Raw genomic sequence first — 17555 nt, forward strand, 5'->3', positions numbered from 1 at the left:
TTAAATCCTTTATCATCCTCCATTTACCTGATTTCTTTTCTTTTCTTTCTTTCCTTTTCTTTCTTTTTTACAACACAAAGGAGAATTCCATGGGCTGGTAGACTCTTCTACATGTTGAGCCTCCAGCTACTCTTATACCAGTTGTCCAAGCGCCTGCAATTTGTTGTTGTTGTTGTTATTGTTGTGGGCCATCTGCCATATTGGTCTGTTTAATAACCATTTTAGAGGCAAGGTTGTTGGTGTATCAGCAGTGTCCACTTTTATAAGTTTGGAAATTCAGTTGCTATGATGTCCTGTTTTGGATCGTGGGCACAGCTTTTGACTTTTTTGATCACCTGTATCAATACCTTCCCCAGGAACATCTCCCATATCACACCTGACTTCCTCATATGCTGTCCCTGGAACTGCAGAAATATTTATTTTAGTACCGCACTGTTATAAAAGATCCCTTCCCCATAAGTTTATGGGTAGATCAGCCACATAAGGTCTCAACTTACCTGTTTGCCCTTCTGGTCTCACACAGGTAATCCATTGGACACTTTGTCTTATTCGTGATAACGTACCGATTCCTATAAATTGTGTGTAAACCTTCTGAAGTGGCCAATCTGGATTCCAAAACTTTTGGGAAAGTATATGTCTTAGTTAACATTTTATTGCTATAAACAAACCCCGTGACCAAGGCGACTCTTATAAGAACAACATTTAATTGAGGCTGGCTTACAGGATCAAAGGTTCAGTCCATTATTATCAAGGTGGGAACATGGCAGCATCCAGGCAGGCACGGTGCAGGAGGAGCTGAGAGTTCTACATCTTCATCTGAAGGAGGCTAGCAGAATACTGGCTTCCAGGCAGCTAGGATGAGGGTATTAAACCCCACGCCCACAGTGACACATCTACTCCAACAGGGCCACACCTTCTAATAGTGCCACTCACTGGGCTAAGCATATACAAACTGTCACAGTATACTAACATCAGCTCCTGTATCCACCAAACCTTCTATGGCACCACCATTCATTTGTACCATTAATTTGGGTTGCTGATCATTGACCATTGTTTGCCAGAACACACATTTTCCAGTACTCCCCCAAACTCCTGTCCTTTCTACTGAAGCAAGCAGCCTTGCCCTTAATGTAAGAAAAACAGTTGAGCAATTCTATCCCTTGAGTCAATTTGCATCTCCTTTTCCACATATGCCATGATTTTTATTTCTTCCTTGCTATTCTCATCTATTTATACCTGGATGCACAATAAATCCTTGAGAAGTTAATCCACTTCTTCCCAAGATGATTCCCACTGTCCCTGGAATATATCAGTGGGTAACTTATAACATTCGGTTTTTGTGGCTAATATAAGAGAGATATCTGTAGCCGGAGCCAAATCTGCACTTCTTTCTGTAGCATACATAAGATCAGAAATACCTAATTTTGATTTTTCTGACTGCTTGGCACCTCCTGAATGACCAAAGGAAAATGGCTCGTATTGCTTGCTGTGGGGCCTTGAGCTGACAGGCCCCTCTGTTTCCTGATGGCAAGAGGCTATCTTTTATGTCTCCCTTAGACCAGCAGTCCATTGACCAATGTTTGCCCATTTCACAGAGGCTACAATACCCTGGAAGGCTTTGTGGCTCACAGCCGCCAGAACTGCTTGCTCTCTCCTACGATTACCATACCCTCTAGAGTCATCACACCTGCTATCGTGAGCTCTGAATCTTCTTTTTTTTTTTTTTTTTTTTTTTGGTTTTTCGAGACAGGGTTTCTCTGTGTAGCCCTGGCTGTCCTGGCACTCACTTTGTAGACCAGGCTGGCCTCGAACTCAGAAATCCGCCTGCCTCTGCCTCCCGAGTGCTGGGATTAAAGGCGTGCGCCACCACGCCCGGCTGAGCTCTGAATCTTCTAGCCTTACAATTTCTTTGGAAATGACCAGATTCACCACAATTAAAACATCGAGCATTTTGATTCCTGATATTTTTAGGCACAATTTGCCCTATGATATTGGCATTATACTCCTGAGAACCCATACCAGTTGTTTCTCTTATCCATTCATCTATAAGTGCTCCTTGTGCTTTCAATGGTCTACTCTCTTAATTCATTGCTTGCATTCTTAAAGGCCAATATCTCTATCAATGACTGTCTGATTTCAGGGTCTGTTATGGCTCTATTCACACCTGAACTCAACCTCTGTAAGAATTCTGTGAAGGCTTCTCCAGACCATGTATTATTTTAATAAATGAGGTAGATTTCTCCCTAGGTTCTTCAACCAAATCCCAGGCTCTTAAAACTACAGTAAGACATTGCCCTTCACCAAGCAGCTGTTCTTTGGTAGCATTTTTTCCTCTTGCTGAATTATGTTGTGCTAGCTTTGTGGCTTTGTGCCTCCACCATAACAACCACAGTGATTGACCAGCTTCTGGAGCAGCTGACACCAGTCCCTTCCAACCTTGTGGGATAACCCTATGCTCTGTTGCCCAGTTATTTAGCATTTCTTTGACAAAGGAAGAATGTAAGTTGATCATTACTATTGCCTCTATAAAAGGCTTTAAATCTAGCCGGGCGTGGTGGCACACGTCTTTAATCCCAGCACTTGGGAGGCAGAGGCAGGCGGATTTCTGAGTTCTAGGCCAGCCTGGTCTACAAAGTGAGTGCCAGGACAGCCAGGGCTACACAGAGAAACCCTGTCTCGAAAAAACCAAAAAAAAAAAAAAAAAAAAAAAGGCTTTAAATCTGACATTTGTATCTGTCACCAGGTCAATTCATTATAGGGCTGTCCACCATTGTTAGCAGGCATATGCTGCACAAAGACTGGGAAGGCTGAAGGTTCCTGTGTGAAGACCCAAGCAAACCCTCTGGTGGTGCACTTGGCTGCACCTTATTAACCTGTAAGGAGCCGCCCTCACATTCGCCATTACAAGATGGCGCTGATGGCACTGACACCCGTGTTCTAAGTAGTAAACAAGCAAGCTGCGCATGTGCCGGGGTAGCTTTCCACCCCATGTGCTCTCCGGCCGATGGGCTGCAGCCAATCAGGGAGCGACACGTCCGAGGCGGAGGACAGTCCTCCATAAAAGGGACGGGTTTCCGCCATTCTCTCTCTCTCTCTCTCTGGCTCTCTCTCTCTCTGGCTCTCTTCTCCACTGGCTCCTGATGGGGTAAGCAATAAAGCTTGTGCCGCAGAAGATTCCGGTTGTCCTGAGCGTGTTCTTACCAGGGGGGACAAAAGCGGCGGGCAATATTAACCTGTTGTATCTGTGCTGTTTCTTGCTCTTTCAGACCCCTAGAAGCAGGGAGGGTGGCAGTTTACCTCCCAGCCTAGTTTGCTTCCTGCTTTTATTGTGCAGTACATGTTTACTTGCATGTATGTATGTGTGTGTGTGTGTATGTATGTATGTATGTATGTATACTATGTGTACACCTAGTGTTCTTGGAGGCCAGAAGTGGAATCTTGATCCCTTAGTGTAGTTGTAAGCCGCCTGCGGCCTCCTTGAACCGGGTACTCCTGAAAGGCAGGCTGGGCCTGAAAGAGACTAGACGGGGAGAGAAATAAAGACACCAAGACAAAAGTACTCTGTTCAAGGCACCTTAAAGTCTACTTAGAGTCTAAGCTTATATAGGAGGTAGGCCCATCCCACCCCGCCAGTCCATCCAGGCTCCTGGATCCAGCCCGAAGACGCCGCAACCTGGATTGTCTCAAAGGTGTCTCAGCAGGCAGCAGGATCCCAGCAAAGCACAGTGGCAGTTGATACAAACAAAAGAAGCCAGCCAAGTTGGAAAGCTACACCACAGGTGGCCCCACCTCAGTGGCGACAAGGTCTGCAGCAGCCCACTTCAGGCTGGGGGAGGCTACAATTCCTCCCTAAGTATATAATAAAAATAGCTGGACCAAGACATAAAATTTATTTATGCTCCATAGTCCTGCCTGGGAGTTATGGTGACTGGTGGCTACACCTGGCTTGGGAAATCTCAGATTTTCCCGAACTATTCTTATCCGTCAAGGAGTATATATGCAGCTTGTTTGTGTTTATTTTATACAAACATGACTCTGTGGTGTATTATTAACAAACCACAGCCTCTTGGCATATACCTCTGTCTTAGATTGATATAGTTGCATAATCTGGTTGCCCGTCATTGGCTGACTGTCCCTCATAGCACACCTTATTCCCAAATCAGACCAAAGCCACAATATATACTTAAAATGCGTCTTCATATTGATGAATTTCTGCCACCTGCGATTGCTGGAGGCGAGGCTGCACGCTTGCTGAAATCAGGCTGTAAGGAGAGACTGACCTGGTTGAAAAACAAAGTCGAGACAGTTGAAAAACAACAGGATAAAAGCTTTTTTGAGGATGTCCAGGTACTTTATTCAGTTGCAAATTAGCAACGGTCAAGCTCAGACTCTGACCTCCCCATGTGGGGGAGCTGGCTTTGATAATTAACAGAAAGACTGTAAATTCTCTGGAAGTGGAGGCTGTACTCGAAATTAGCTCTTCCAGCTAAAAAGAATTTTTAGCCATCATCGAGGTTAGAATCATACTTACTAGAAGACTCAGGATCTGTGTCCACTTGACGAACCAATCTTTCAGGCAGCCATTGAAAGACCCACAACGTGAGGACTCCCCCACGTTCTGACTCAGGAGAGGCGACACCCCAAAATCACCCACAAGAAACGATCTTGCTGCAAATTGCAAGAGGATTTTTATTCAAGAGCGCTCTCCGGCCCACGGTCATACACCACGCAGGGGTAGAGGACCATGGCACCCCGAGTAGCTGAGTAAGGGGGTATTTAAAGGAAGAAACCACAACTCAAGGAGGTGGGGAGGGCGTTGTTGGAAAATACCAAAAGTATCAGTTAAGAGTCACAAGGAAGTGTAAAGTCACAAGTGTCAGGTTATCTCTCAAGACAGTTTATAAGAGTCCCTAACAATCTAAGAGCCCCTAAAGATAGCACATTTGCATTGCAGGTTCCAGTAATGGTCAGGGTGCCATTCTTTGAATGAACACTTTTTGAACCCAGGAAGCCGGTGGGTGGAAGAAGGAATGTCGCTATCTGTTTTATGACCAGCACCTGGAGCACTAAGCCACAAAAGCCACACTCCCAAGCCTGGGCCCAAAAGCCTCGAATTTTGTTACTTCTTCATTCCCCACTTCTACTTGTTAATATTTCTAATCTTAGAACTAGACACTATCTTCTCCCTGACATACTTGATCCTTTAGGGCATGGTACTGTTGTCTCAAAACTAAAAGCCGCACTGCACCAATTCTTGTTCTAATAAAGGTGACTTGCCTATTTAACACACATGGACCTATAATTAAAAGCAGAAGCAAAATCAACAGGGGTCTCATAAAGGTAGAAAGTAGGGTGGTCAAGAGTACTAGATAAGGGCCTTTCCAACCAAGTCTCAAGGTTTTCTGCGTGGAGACGTCTAATGTAGCAGGTCTTCTTCTCTTGAGTAGGCCTTCTGGAGCTGCTTTTTCGCTCACTGTCTCACTCAATGGAGCACCTTGAGCCTAGAGAACAAAGGCTGGGAAAGCAGCATGTCAGCACTATGTACAGAGGCTATTTTTACCAGTGGAGGGGGCCCCCTGTAGAGTAATTTATAGGGGGGTTCAGTCCAGACTGTCCAGGGGTGTTTCTATCCCTGAAGAGCACAAAGGGTAGGAGAGCCATCTAATCATTAGCGCCAGTCTCCGCTGTCAATTTGGTAAGGGTCTCTTAATGGTTCTATTTATTCTCTCTACCTGTCCTGAGCTTTGGGGCCTGCATGCACAATGTAACTTCTAACCAGTCTCTAACATCTTGGCCAGTCCCTGATTTACCTGGGCAACAAAGGCAGGTCCATTACCTTGGGAAGATTTCTTTTAGAAATTCTACCTCATCATAGCACAGGCCTTGCAGCTTTTGCCTATTTCTTCTGCCAAGTCAGAGAGTCCTGTAACATAGTAGTCAAAGGACCTAACCACACCTTTGAATTTCTTGGCCCCCAAGGGGGGTCAAATACTGTCCATAACTTGATAGTGCTCAGGGGTGTATCTAAAGCTGGTCTCTCTGATGTCATAATAATCTTTAGGCTCTTTGACTGCCAGGATTATTGCTCCTTGGGCCGCCTGTTTGGCGGTTAGATCTGCCATCTGATTTTCTTTAGCCACAGCATCTTAGGTCTTTCTCTGCAGATGTCAACAGCTCTCTTTGTCTGTATATTGTTCTGTACAGTGGCAAAAGCATACCTGCTGTCAGTGTAGACTTTTCTTTTGCCATTCATAGAGCTTGTCTCAAAGTCACAAGTTCAGCTTTCTGGGCTGATGTCCCTTCAGGGAGGCTGCTGGCCTAGATAACTTGCTTTCTGTCCACCACCATACTGCTGTCCCCGCCTTCTGCTTACCTTTAACCTCGAGGCTAAAGTCATCAGTGTACCAGCTTGAACCCTCAGGACAAGGCTGATCTGATCCTTCAGATCATTTCAAGTACCAGTTTCTCAGCGCAGTGATGAGTAGGTGCAGTCTCACACAGTGGGACAGCAGGTGGAATGAAGCGAAGGTCACTCGTTCAGTCAACAAAAAGTTCTGATGTGTCACAGGAGCGTTGGTCGTCATCTATCAGTCAGGGGCTTTCAGATAATGCTTTCAAGAGCATGGGATGCCATTACAGTTATTTGCTGTCCCAGAGTGAGCTTATCAGCATCCTTGACAAGCAAATTATGGCAGCAATAGCTTACAGGCAAGAAAACCACCTGCTGGCAAAAGTTTTTAAGTTGTCCCTGCGAATAACTATTTTCTGGGGGAAAACAGCTTGATTTGTAAGTCTAAAACCCAAATAATTATAAAGATACTGAGTTTGTATCTTCTCAGGATTTATTTGTAGTCCTTTATCAGCTAAGGCCTTTTGTAAATCTCTAAAACACAAAAGCAAATCCTTGGGGTCTTTCCCCGCCATCAAAACATCATCTGTGAAATGAATGATGTAGATCATAGGCCATTGTTGTCTCACAGGCTGAATGGCTTGTGCCACAAACCTTTGGCATAAGGTAGGACTATTATCCATGCCCTGCGGGAGAACTGTCCATTGATATCTCTTCATAGGTTCCTTAAAATTAATAGCAGGAACACTGAAAGCAAATCTTTCACAATCCTCAGGATGCAAAGGAATCGTAAAGAAACAATCCTTCAGATCTACCACAGTTTTATAATATCCTTTAGGAATGGCTACCGGGGACAGAAGCCCAGGTTGTAAAGCTCCCATAGGTACCATGGACTCATTAACCTTTCTTAGATCTTTTAACAATCTCCATTTATCAGATTTTTTCTTGATAACAAAAATTGGAGTATTCCAAGGAGACTGAGATTCTACTAAATGTCCTGCCTCTAATTGCTCCTGCACTAGCGAAGAGGCAGCTTCTATTTTCTCTTTAGGTAAAGATATGCAGGCAAGATAGTGGCCATTACTGAAAATACCCCAAACCTCTTGTGTTAGAGTGAGGTTTAGGACCTTTGAAAGTTAATACCTTGTCCTTTCTTTCCTAGTCCATGACCAGGCAAAAATCCTAGTCTGAGCATCTGCTTGGTCACTGCCTCATTAGGACTGCACATTATAACGCCCATCTGTGACAAGAGATCTCTTCCCCATAGGGTAACAGGCAAGTTTGACATAACATACAGCTGAATTTGTCCTGATTTGCCTTCCTCATCTCTCCAGGTTAGCAATTTGGAGCTTTGTTTTGGGTTATTGGCATAATCAATTCCTTGAAGGTGAGTAAGCTTATCAGACAAAGGCCAAGCTGAAGGCCAATCTTGTCCTCTAATAATTGTTACATCAGCTCCAGTATCTATTAATCCTTCAAAGATTTTTCCTTCAATTGTCGATTTAAGGTTAGGTCTCTGATTAGTAATAGATTGAACCCAATACACATCAGAGGAACCAAAGCCACCTTGTCCTCTCTCATTCTTAACAAATCTAGACGGTACCTGATGTAAAGGAGCTAAGAAAAGTTGGGCAATTCTTTGATTAGCAGGTAAAGTTATAACACCATGAGGGGAAGCAGCCATGATTTTAATTTCTCCCTTATAATCATTATCTATAACACTTGGGTAAATCTGCAGACCTTTTACAATAGGACCGCTTTGTCCTAATAGAAATCCACAAGTTTCTGTGGGTAGAGGTCCAAAAACTCCTGTAGGCAGAGTTTGAACTCCCATTTCTGGGGTTAATACTGTGTGGGTGGTGGAACAGAGGTCCAATCCTGCTCTTCCTGGGGTTGCCTGTGGGAAGCCACATGTCCCGTTGCAGAGTGGCAGTTGGCTACTGCTGGCCACCACGCATACATAGGCAGTAAAGGTTCTTTTGCCAAGATGAGGTTTTGAGAATTAACCAAAATTAACCAATCAGATGAGAGAGAAGTTAGCCAATCAGATGTGGGCATGCAAATGAGGTCATAAGCATAACCCAAGCACAACCAATCCGGGTGTGAGACACGCCTCTCCTGGCCTATATAAGCAGCACCAGTTCTGGGCTTGGGGTCACTTTGCCTCTGCAATCAAGCTCTCCCAATAAACGTGTGCGGAAGGATCCTGTTGCAGGTCGTTCTTGCTGGCCAGTTGGGCGCATGCAAGAGTTGCCCTGACAAGTTAAAAAACGGATTTCTTTGGCTGGGCAGCATTTTCATGGCCCCATAAGCTGCTTTCTGTGGGTATGTCGGGGCCTGGGACTGGCCCTTCCTCTCGTTTCCCAGCAATGGATGGCCTGGAATATCTGACTTGGATTTACACACCCTAGCCCAATGGTTGCCCTTCCTGCATCGAGGACAAACTCCTGGAACACGGCCTGCTTGTCCATTCTTGGCACCTTTATTCTTAGGACAATCACTTTTAAAATGACCCAAACTTCCACACTTAAAACATGCATTATTAGCCGGGTGTGGTGGCGCACGCCTTTAATCCCAGCACTCGGGAGGCAGAGGCAGGCGGGATCTCTGAGTTCCAGGACAGCCTGGTCTACAGAGTGAGTTCCAGGACAACCAGGGCTACACAGAGAAACCTTGTCTCGAAAAACAAACAAACAAAAAACCAAAAAAAAAAAAAAAACAAAAAACCCCAAAAAACCAAAAAAACCATGCATTATTCCCTCGTTTCTGTGAAAGCCTTGCTTGTACAGTGGTTCCTTGCAAAGTGGCGGCGAAAGCCAAATCCTGATTATATGATGGCCCAATCTCTGCACAAAGATGCATATATCCTGCTAAATCCGTCTGTGCTTTGTGTGGTTGGATAACGGCGTGACACATTGCGTTAGCATTCTCATAAGCCAATTGCATAATGAAAGGACTTCCCGTGTCAGAGTCTCCAAGGATTCTACTGGCTGCTATTAATAGCCTATCCACAAAGTTCTGGTAAAGCTCATCAGGACCTTGCCCAATGCTGACTAAACTTCCACCAAGATCCCCTTTAGCTGGTAACTGTTTCCAAGCGCGATGGGCAGCCATAGCAACCTGCGCATACACTCCAACAGGAAACCTAATCTGATTAGCATTGCCTTCATATCGACCTTCTCCCAAAAGCATGTTAATATCCCAGTCTGGATTACCTGTCTGAGCATTTAAAGTGGCAGTTTTCTTACTGGCTTCTGACCATTCAGAATCCCAAAGTAAGAAATCTTCTCCTGACAGAGTGGCCTTACATAGAGTCTTCCAATCTTGGGGGGTTAAGTGTGACTCCATGACAGTATCCAAATAATGCTTGTGTAAAAGGAGCTGTAGGGCCATATTGTGCAAAAGCTGATTTTAACTCCTTTATCGCCTTGAATTCCAAAGTCTGGTATTGTCTGACTCTATTATTTTGCTGGTCAATTATCTCAACTACAGGAAAGGCTAGCACATCAGACGTATCCTGTCCCCTCCCTCGAGCCTGACTCACAGCTCTTTCTAGCAGGGATTGGTACATCTCAGAAGAGTTGTTCTTTCCTGTATCTGACATCCTTTTTAGCTCCCAAAGCTCATTAGTCAATTTCTGCAACTAAATTTCAAACTCTAATTTACTTAGTTGCATGCCCATTTGAGTAGCATCTCCTCTAGTGGAGGCCATAGGTGGAGCGGGAGGTTTGTGAGGAGGCCAATCCTCATTGAAATATTTGGCAGCTCCTCTTCCTGAATGACCTTCCTTGTCTAAAGTTAGCTCATCATCAGAGTCTCTATATCTTTCTAATTTAGGGTTGAGAGGGCCCCTTTCTGAGAAAGTCCTCTCTGACAGGCGCTTGTCCTGAGATTCTTCAAGCTCTGTCTGGGTAGTATCTGACCCCTGAGAGATCTCCTTTTCAATAGCATCTTTTACAAGCGCCCAGAGCAAAGGGTGAAATTATCTGCCTGGGTGTTTTTCAAATCTTCTCCAACTCTCTCCCAGGTTCTCTAAAGTTTTTTCTTCTCTGAACCATGGACATCAAGAATCTATCTTATCTGAAAATTTTCTAACAATTGTTCTTTAAACCCTACTCCTCTCGCCTGAAGCAGCTCTTGAAGGCTGCGGACAACTGCCTGTTAGGAAGTTTCTAGTCCCATATTTCGCTGCCAAACCCTAAGTGGAATCAGCGCCGGGTCAGCACTGTTCCAACTTAGCCGTATCCTATCGCACCTCCAGCAACACTTTAAAAAATGAAGTTTAAAGCCAGCGCTAGCATAAATACCTGTTGCTCACTGTGCCTGATACGATCTTCTAATTCTTCCCTTCTCGTGGAGCTCCACATAAGATAGTGGTCCCTCAGTTTTACCCCACTGTTTTCAGGTCCATGTTCGTGGCGCCAATCTGTAGTTGTAAGCCGCCCGCAGCCTACATGAACTGGGTACTCCTGAAAGGCAGGCTGGGGCTGAAAGAGACTAGATGGGGAGAGAAATAAAGACACCAAGACAAAAGTACTTCGTTCAAGGAACCTTAAAGTTTACTTAGAGTCTAAGCTTATATAGGGGGTAGGCCCATCCCCCTCCACCTCCGCCAGTCCATCCAGGCTCCTGGATCCAGCCAGAAGAAGATGTAATGTGGATTGTCTCAAAGGTGTCTCAGCAGGCAGCAGGATCCCAGGCGAAGCACAGAGGCAGTTGACACAACAAAAGAAGGAAAGCTACACCGCAGGTTGTTGCAGCTGGCCAGCAGGTTGTTGTAGCCGGCCAGCAGCTTGCAACGAACGGTTCAACTGAGATGGCAGCTCGGGCTGAAAGAGAGGAACTAAACGGATGGAAGGAAGAAAGAACGGAGCCAAGTCAAAAGCAACTCTGATCAAAGCTCAATTTTACTATATCAGCACGGAGTTATGAAGGAGAGGAAGGGGGGGCTGATTCCTGCCAAATAGTCCGGGGGACCAGTAGCAGGGTGACCACGTGGATGGCTCCGAACAGCAAAGCGGCAGGTTCCAGCAGTGGGCGTGGCAGAATGATTGAGCGGGCAAGCTCCATCCAGGTGTAAACGGTGGAACCCTAAGGCTGGGGGAGGGGAGGCTACAGCAGGTGGCCCCACCTCAGTGGTGACAAGGTCTGCACAAGCCTGCTTCATGCTGGGGGAGGCTACACCTTAGAACTTCAGTTACAAATGAGCCGTCATGTGGATGCTGGGAACTAAACCCAGGTCCTCTGCAAGAGCTGCAGGTGCTCTTAGTCATGACTTATCTTTCCAGTCCTGGGTCTTCATCTTCTTCCTCTTCCACATCCTCATCCTCTTCCTCTTCTTCCTCTTGCTGCTCCTCCTCCTCCTTTTGCTTGTTTTGTTGTTGTTGTTTGTTTGTTTGTTTTTTGAGACAGTGTCTATCCATGTAGCCCTGGCTGTTCTTGAACTCACTCTGTAGACCAGGCTTGACCTCAAACTCAGAATTCACCTGGTCCTAACTTCTGCAAGTGCTCACTGTGGAAAGCCTTCTGGGGTACCGCTTGGCAGGAGTCTGACATTGGCTAAGGACAAAGAAGTGGCCTTCAGAAGGGAATGTGACATTAGGGCAGGATAAGGAATTAAGTCTCAGCAAGAATCTAACTTTAGGCTATAATGGTGAAGTAAGGCAAGGCAGGAATTTTAGTCTTAGGGTAGAACAGAAGAACTAGACTTCAGGCAAGATTTGGGGCTTGGACAAGGAAGTCGGTTCAAGTATTTTGGTCATTATGACAAGCCCTTTTAAACACCTGTCATGGCAGCACAGCACATACAATTCCATGCTGCTTTGTTAGTTCCTTATTGTACTGCTTGCCCAAAATACTTGCATGTAATTAAAATGGTATGAAAAGTGGATTGGAAAATAAAAATTTGCCTTTAGTCTCAGACTTGACTGGGGTCACGCTACAATGTTGTCTGTCTTTTTTCTTTTTAATCCTCACTCCCATGCTGGAGAACCTGTTGACTGACTGAGCGGGCTTGGTCACATCACCATCCAGCTCTGGCGCTTCCTTTTATGCTGTGGTTTTGTTTGTTTTAGAAAACAGTTTTGTGTAGGTTAAAGGCAGTAGGTGAAAGGTAGTGAAGAAATCTAAGAATCTTCCCATGATTTAAAAACACATTTTTTTTTTTTTAAAAGTAGAGCATTATGTAGCTAAGGCTGGTCTAAGTTTACTACATAATGAAGGATGACCATAAACTTCTGATCCTCCTGCCTCCACTTCTCAAATACTAGGATTACAGACTGCAGCACCACACTAGGTGCTGAGGAGTATAGCCAGAGCTCCTTTCATGCAACTTCCTACCACCTGATCTGCTTCCTTAGGTCCTGCTAAAGCCACGTTTTACTGCAGTGCTATGAAATCCCATATTAACCGAGAGTCAAGGTTAGCATAGCTTCCTGACTGCAGATGTGATTTTACTTCCTCCTCTTGCTGCCAACTGCCACGCAAGGAGCTGTCCTGTCCCCATCATTCTGCCACCCCAGCCTAGTGTATGGGTTCTGTACAGAATGATGTTGGTGTACGTCAGTACTGCTGAGTTAACTTCTTTTTATAGTTATTGAAGTCACATTTATGACTGTCTTAGTCAGTGTTCTATTGCCGTACAGAGACACCATGATCATGACAACTCTTGTGAGTTACAGTTTCAGAGGTTCAGCCCGTTATTGTCATGGTGGGGAGCACGGTGGCATGCTGGCAGACTTGGTGCTGGAGAAGTACATGAGATTCCCCATTCGAATCAGCAGGCAGTAGAAAGAGAGAGCCACTGGGCCTGCCTGGGGTTTTTGAAAGCTCAAAACCAAAAGGAGAAACACACTTCCTCCAATAAAGCCACACCTACTCCAAGGCCACAGCTCCTAATACCTCTCAGTAGTGCCTTGACGATCTATGAGCCTATGAGGGCCATGCCTGTTCAAAGCACCACAGTCTACTCCCTGCTCCTCCGTAGGCCTGTACCTATATCATAATGCAGACTGTGTTAAGTCCAACTTCAAAATTCCTCATAGTCCATCACAGTATCAACACTACTTAAAAATTCTAAGTCCAAAGTCTCTTCTGACACTCATAGAGTCCTTTAACTGTAACTCCTGGTAAAATCAAAATAAAGAAGCAGATAACATACTTCCAACATAAAATGGCACAGTGTATACATTACCATTCCAAACGAGAGCATAGCGAGGAAAGACTGGACCAAAGCAAGACCAAAACCAGCTGAGCAAATGCCAAACTCTGCATCTCCATGTCTGATATCAACGTGCTCTTCAGATCTCTAACTCCTTTCAGCCTTGTTGATTGTAACACTTCTCTCTCTCTCTCTCTCTCTCTCTCTCTCTCTCTCTCTCTCTCTCTCTCTCTGACAGGTTCCCCCACCCCCAGCCCCCACACCCCTGTTAGCAGCTTTTGTTTCAACAGGTATCCCACAACTACAGTGTCTCCAGTGTCTTGGGGTTTCCAACACAATCCAGGCCTCACATTCATAGTTTTATGCAATGGCCTTTCTGGGCTTCTATGAAGGAACATATACCCCTGACACATCCATGGCCTCAATGGCTTTCCTTCCACCCAACCTCCAGAGCTGAGGACCGAACCCAGGGCCTTGTGCTTGCTAGGCAAGCACTCTTCCACTGAGCTGAATCCCCAACCTTCAGTGGATTTCTTAAGCCACAGAGGAAGATTCTACAACCCCTTGATGTGGCTGCCAAGTTCTTCTGCTTGCTTGGGCTGGAACCTTGAACCCCTACTTCAAATACATCTGTTTTAACATTCTATTTTTGATCCCTTTTCTTTCACTGTTTAAGTTTTTCTTTAATTCCTTTTCACAGGTTGGAAGCTTAGCTGGGTGGGGCCTCGCTCTGAGGTCACTACTCCCTTTATTCCATTTAGCATCCAGCTTTTCTTTAAACATTGTATGGCCTCAGCCCTGGACTTTGTTCTATTATACTTCCTGATGCTCCTTTTCTCTTTAGACTGCGTATTTTGTGTCTTTCCTTGTTCAGCTTGCTCCTTTTCATTATAGATCTGCATAAGATTGGCCACTAATAAACACAGGACACAGTCAATACTAGGCTGTCTTGAAGTTTCTGCCAATGCCTTTAATTAAAAACTCTGCAATTTAGCCTTAGGCAGAATTTTTGGTCAGAAAGCAGCCACATTCTGTATCACAATATTCCAAGAACTGTTTTTGGCCAATTACTAACCATTAACATATTCTTCTTCTCTGGAACCTCTCGAGCCAGGCCACCATAATCAACATTGCTCTCAGCACCACTGGCTTCCATGTTCCTACTAGGATGGCCCATTAATCCCCACTTAAAGCATTTAACTGCTTTCCTAATACAATTCCACATCCTGGCAGCATGATCTGCTCCTCATGGGAGGGGGGGCAGGATTAGTATCAAAATACAAACAGCACCAAGGCAGTCCACGACACACTTGTGTATTTGGCTGTCTCTGGTTGATTCCTCTGGCTTGTCCTGATTCAGTAGAGCCTTGCAATCTCTACTGGATCCTGCCACCGTTACCGATTCATGTTTTGTGTTTGCTGTTGGACTGGGCTGCTGTATCCTGACAACAATGATTGGAATCATCCCCAGAGAACGACTTCTAAACAGGCCCATAGCCCCTTTGTCCTATTAACCATCTTTCTCCCCTACCTGTGGTCAGTGGGTTTGAAGGGAAGTTGAAGCATTTAGGAACCCTAAATAAAACGGGCTTTGAAAAACCCAAGCCTACATAAATTGACAAAGTAAAAGAATGAGCTCCATGATAAAATTAACTAACATCTAGCATCCCAGAATTTAGGGAAGGACAACAGAGAGCTCTGACAAAACTGAATGACTCCAGATGTGCGTAAACAGTGTAAAAGTTTCTAAGTGTGCCCCAAAGGAGGAGAATCTTCTCTCCAGCAGCCACAGAACTCAAGTTGTGGAAAACCAAACCAAAGCTCCCATTATGAGGTAGGCTGGATTACAGTGAAAATTTAAGCCTTGGTTAAAGTAAGGGCATTAATTGATACAGAATGGGATCCTGTAACTTGGGATAGAGACTTGTGGGGAATCCCACTGAGGCTGAGAACTTTGAACCTCAGATTATCAGTGGTTTGTCTCTCCTGAGGAACGATCTCTCCACCCTCAGCAGAAGATGTAGTGCACTAAAGATCATGATGAATTTTCTAATTCAATCAAGCAAAAGTCTACAGAATATGTATGAGGATGGGTCATAAGGGTGTGGGGATAAATGTGGAAGAAACATGAAGTGGAAAGACTTCTAGTTTCTTTGGAAAGTTAGTTATGTCAAATGATGTTTTGCTGGGGCGAGCCTTTGGTTTCTTCAGGATTGAACTACAGCTGCTGGATCTGAACCTTTTGTGGTCATTCTGTTGTTGTTGTTGATTTTATAACCTAAACAACTAAGTGAATATCCTCTTTATAATTTTTCTGGAGGAATCTACAACCCCTAGCATGGCAGAATTCTTTGGGTTACTTTCAACATATTCTCTAAAGCATGTTTGTCAGAATCAGGCAACAGAATGTCATCCATATAATGATAAATGATAGCCTGAGGGAATTGCTTATGCATTTTTTCTTATGGTTGTTGCACAAAATACTGACATAAAGTTTGACTATTTACTACTCCCTGTGGAAGTACCTCCCAGTGGTATCTTTTTAGTGGATGACTATTATTCAAAGTAGATACTGAGAAAGCAAAACATTCCCTAACCTGCTCATGTAATGGTATTGTGAAAAAGAAATTTTTTTTTTCTTCAAGACAGGGTTTCTCTGTGTAGCCCTGGAACTCACTTTGTAGACCAGGCTGGCCTCAAACTCAGAAATCTGCCTGCCTCTGCCTCCCGAGTGCTGGGATTAAAGGCGTGCACCACCACGCCCGGCTAAGAAATCTTTCATGTTAATTATTAATAGGCCATGATTTTGGTAACAAAGATGATAAAGAAAGTCCAGGCTGTAAAGGAGTCATTGGTTGAAATACCTGTTAACAGCTCTTAAGTCCGTTATCATCCTCCATTTACCTGATTTCTTTTCTTTTTCTTTTTCTTTTTCTTTTTCTTTTTCCTTTTCTTTTCTTTTCTTTTCTTCTCTTCTCTTCTCTTCTCTTCTCTTCTCTTCTCTTCTCTTCTCTTCTCTCTCTCTCTCTCTCTCTCTCTCTCTCTCTCTCTCTCTCTCTCTCTCTTTCACAAGAAACACAGGGGAATTCTATGGGCTGGTAGACCCGTCTACATATTGAACCTCTATCTTCTCTTATACCAGTTGTTCAAGTGCCTGCAATTTTTCTTTTGTTATGGGTCATCTGCCATACAGGTCTGTTTAATAACCATTCTAGGGCAAAGTTGTTGGTGTATCAGCAGTGACCTCTTTTTTACATTTGGAAATTCAGTCATTATGATGTCCTGTTATGGGTCATGAGCATAACTTATGATTTTTTTGATCAGCTGTATCAATACCTTCCCCAGGAACATCTCCCATATCACACCTGACTTCCTCATTTGCTGCTCCTGAAACTGCATAAATATTTATTTTAGTACAGCATTGTTGTAAAAAAATCCCTCCCATATAAATTTATGGGTATATTAGCTACATGAGGCTTCAACTCCCCTGTTTGCTCCTCTGGTCCCACACAGATAATCCACTGAACACTTTGTGGCCAAATTAGCCACATTTGAAGCACTGGGCATTTAGATTTCTAAGACTTTTAGCTGTGGCTTGCCCTGTGATGTTAGTATGATGCTCTTGAAAACAAATACCAGTTGTCTCTCTTATCCATTCATCTATATGGGGTTCTTTGTGCTCTCAATGGTCTGATTGCTCTCTTACATTCAGTATTTGTGTTCTAAATGGCCAATATTTAGATGAATAACTATGGTTTCAGGGTCTGACATGGCTGTATTTACAACTGAACCCAGTCTTTGTAAGAAATCAGTGAATGCTTCTGTAAGTTCCTGTATTTACCTTCGTAAATGAGGTAGAATTTATTCCCTGGCCTCGCAATCATGTCCCAGTCCCTTGAAGCCACAACAGGACATTGTTCAATTACACTATCATCAGTTGGATTTGTTCTTGTAAATCATTATAACACCCTTCACCAAGCAGTTGGTCTTTAGTAATATTTATTTCCCTCACTATATTCCATTGTTCTATTTTTGTTGCTTCATACC

The sequence above is a fragment of the Mus caroli genome, unplaced genomic scaffold (assembly GCF_978045245.1).
Source record: "Mus caroli unplaced genomic scaffold, Mus_caroli_1 scaffold_8, whole genome shotgun sequence".
Taxonomy (NCBI): domain Eukaryota; kingdom Metazoa; phylum Chordata; class Mammalia; order Rodentia; family Muridae; genus Mus; species Mus caroli.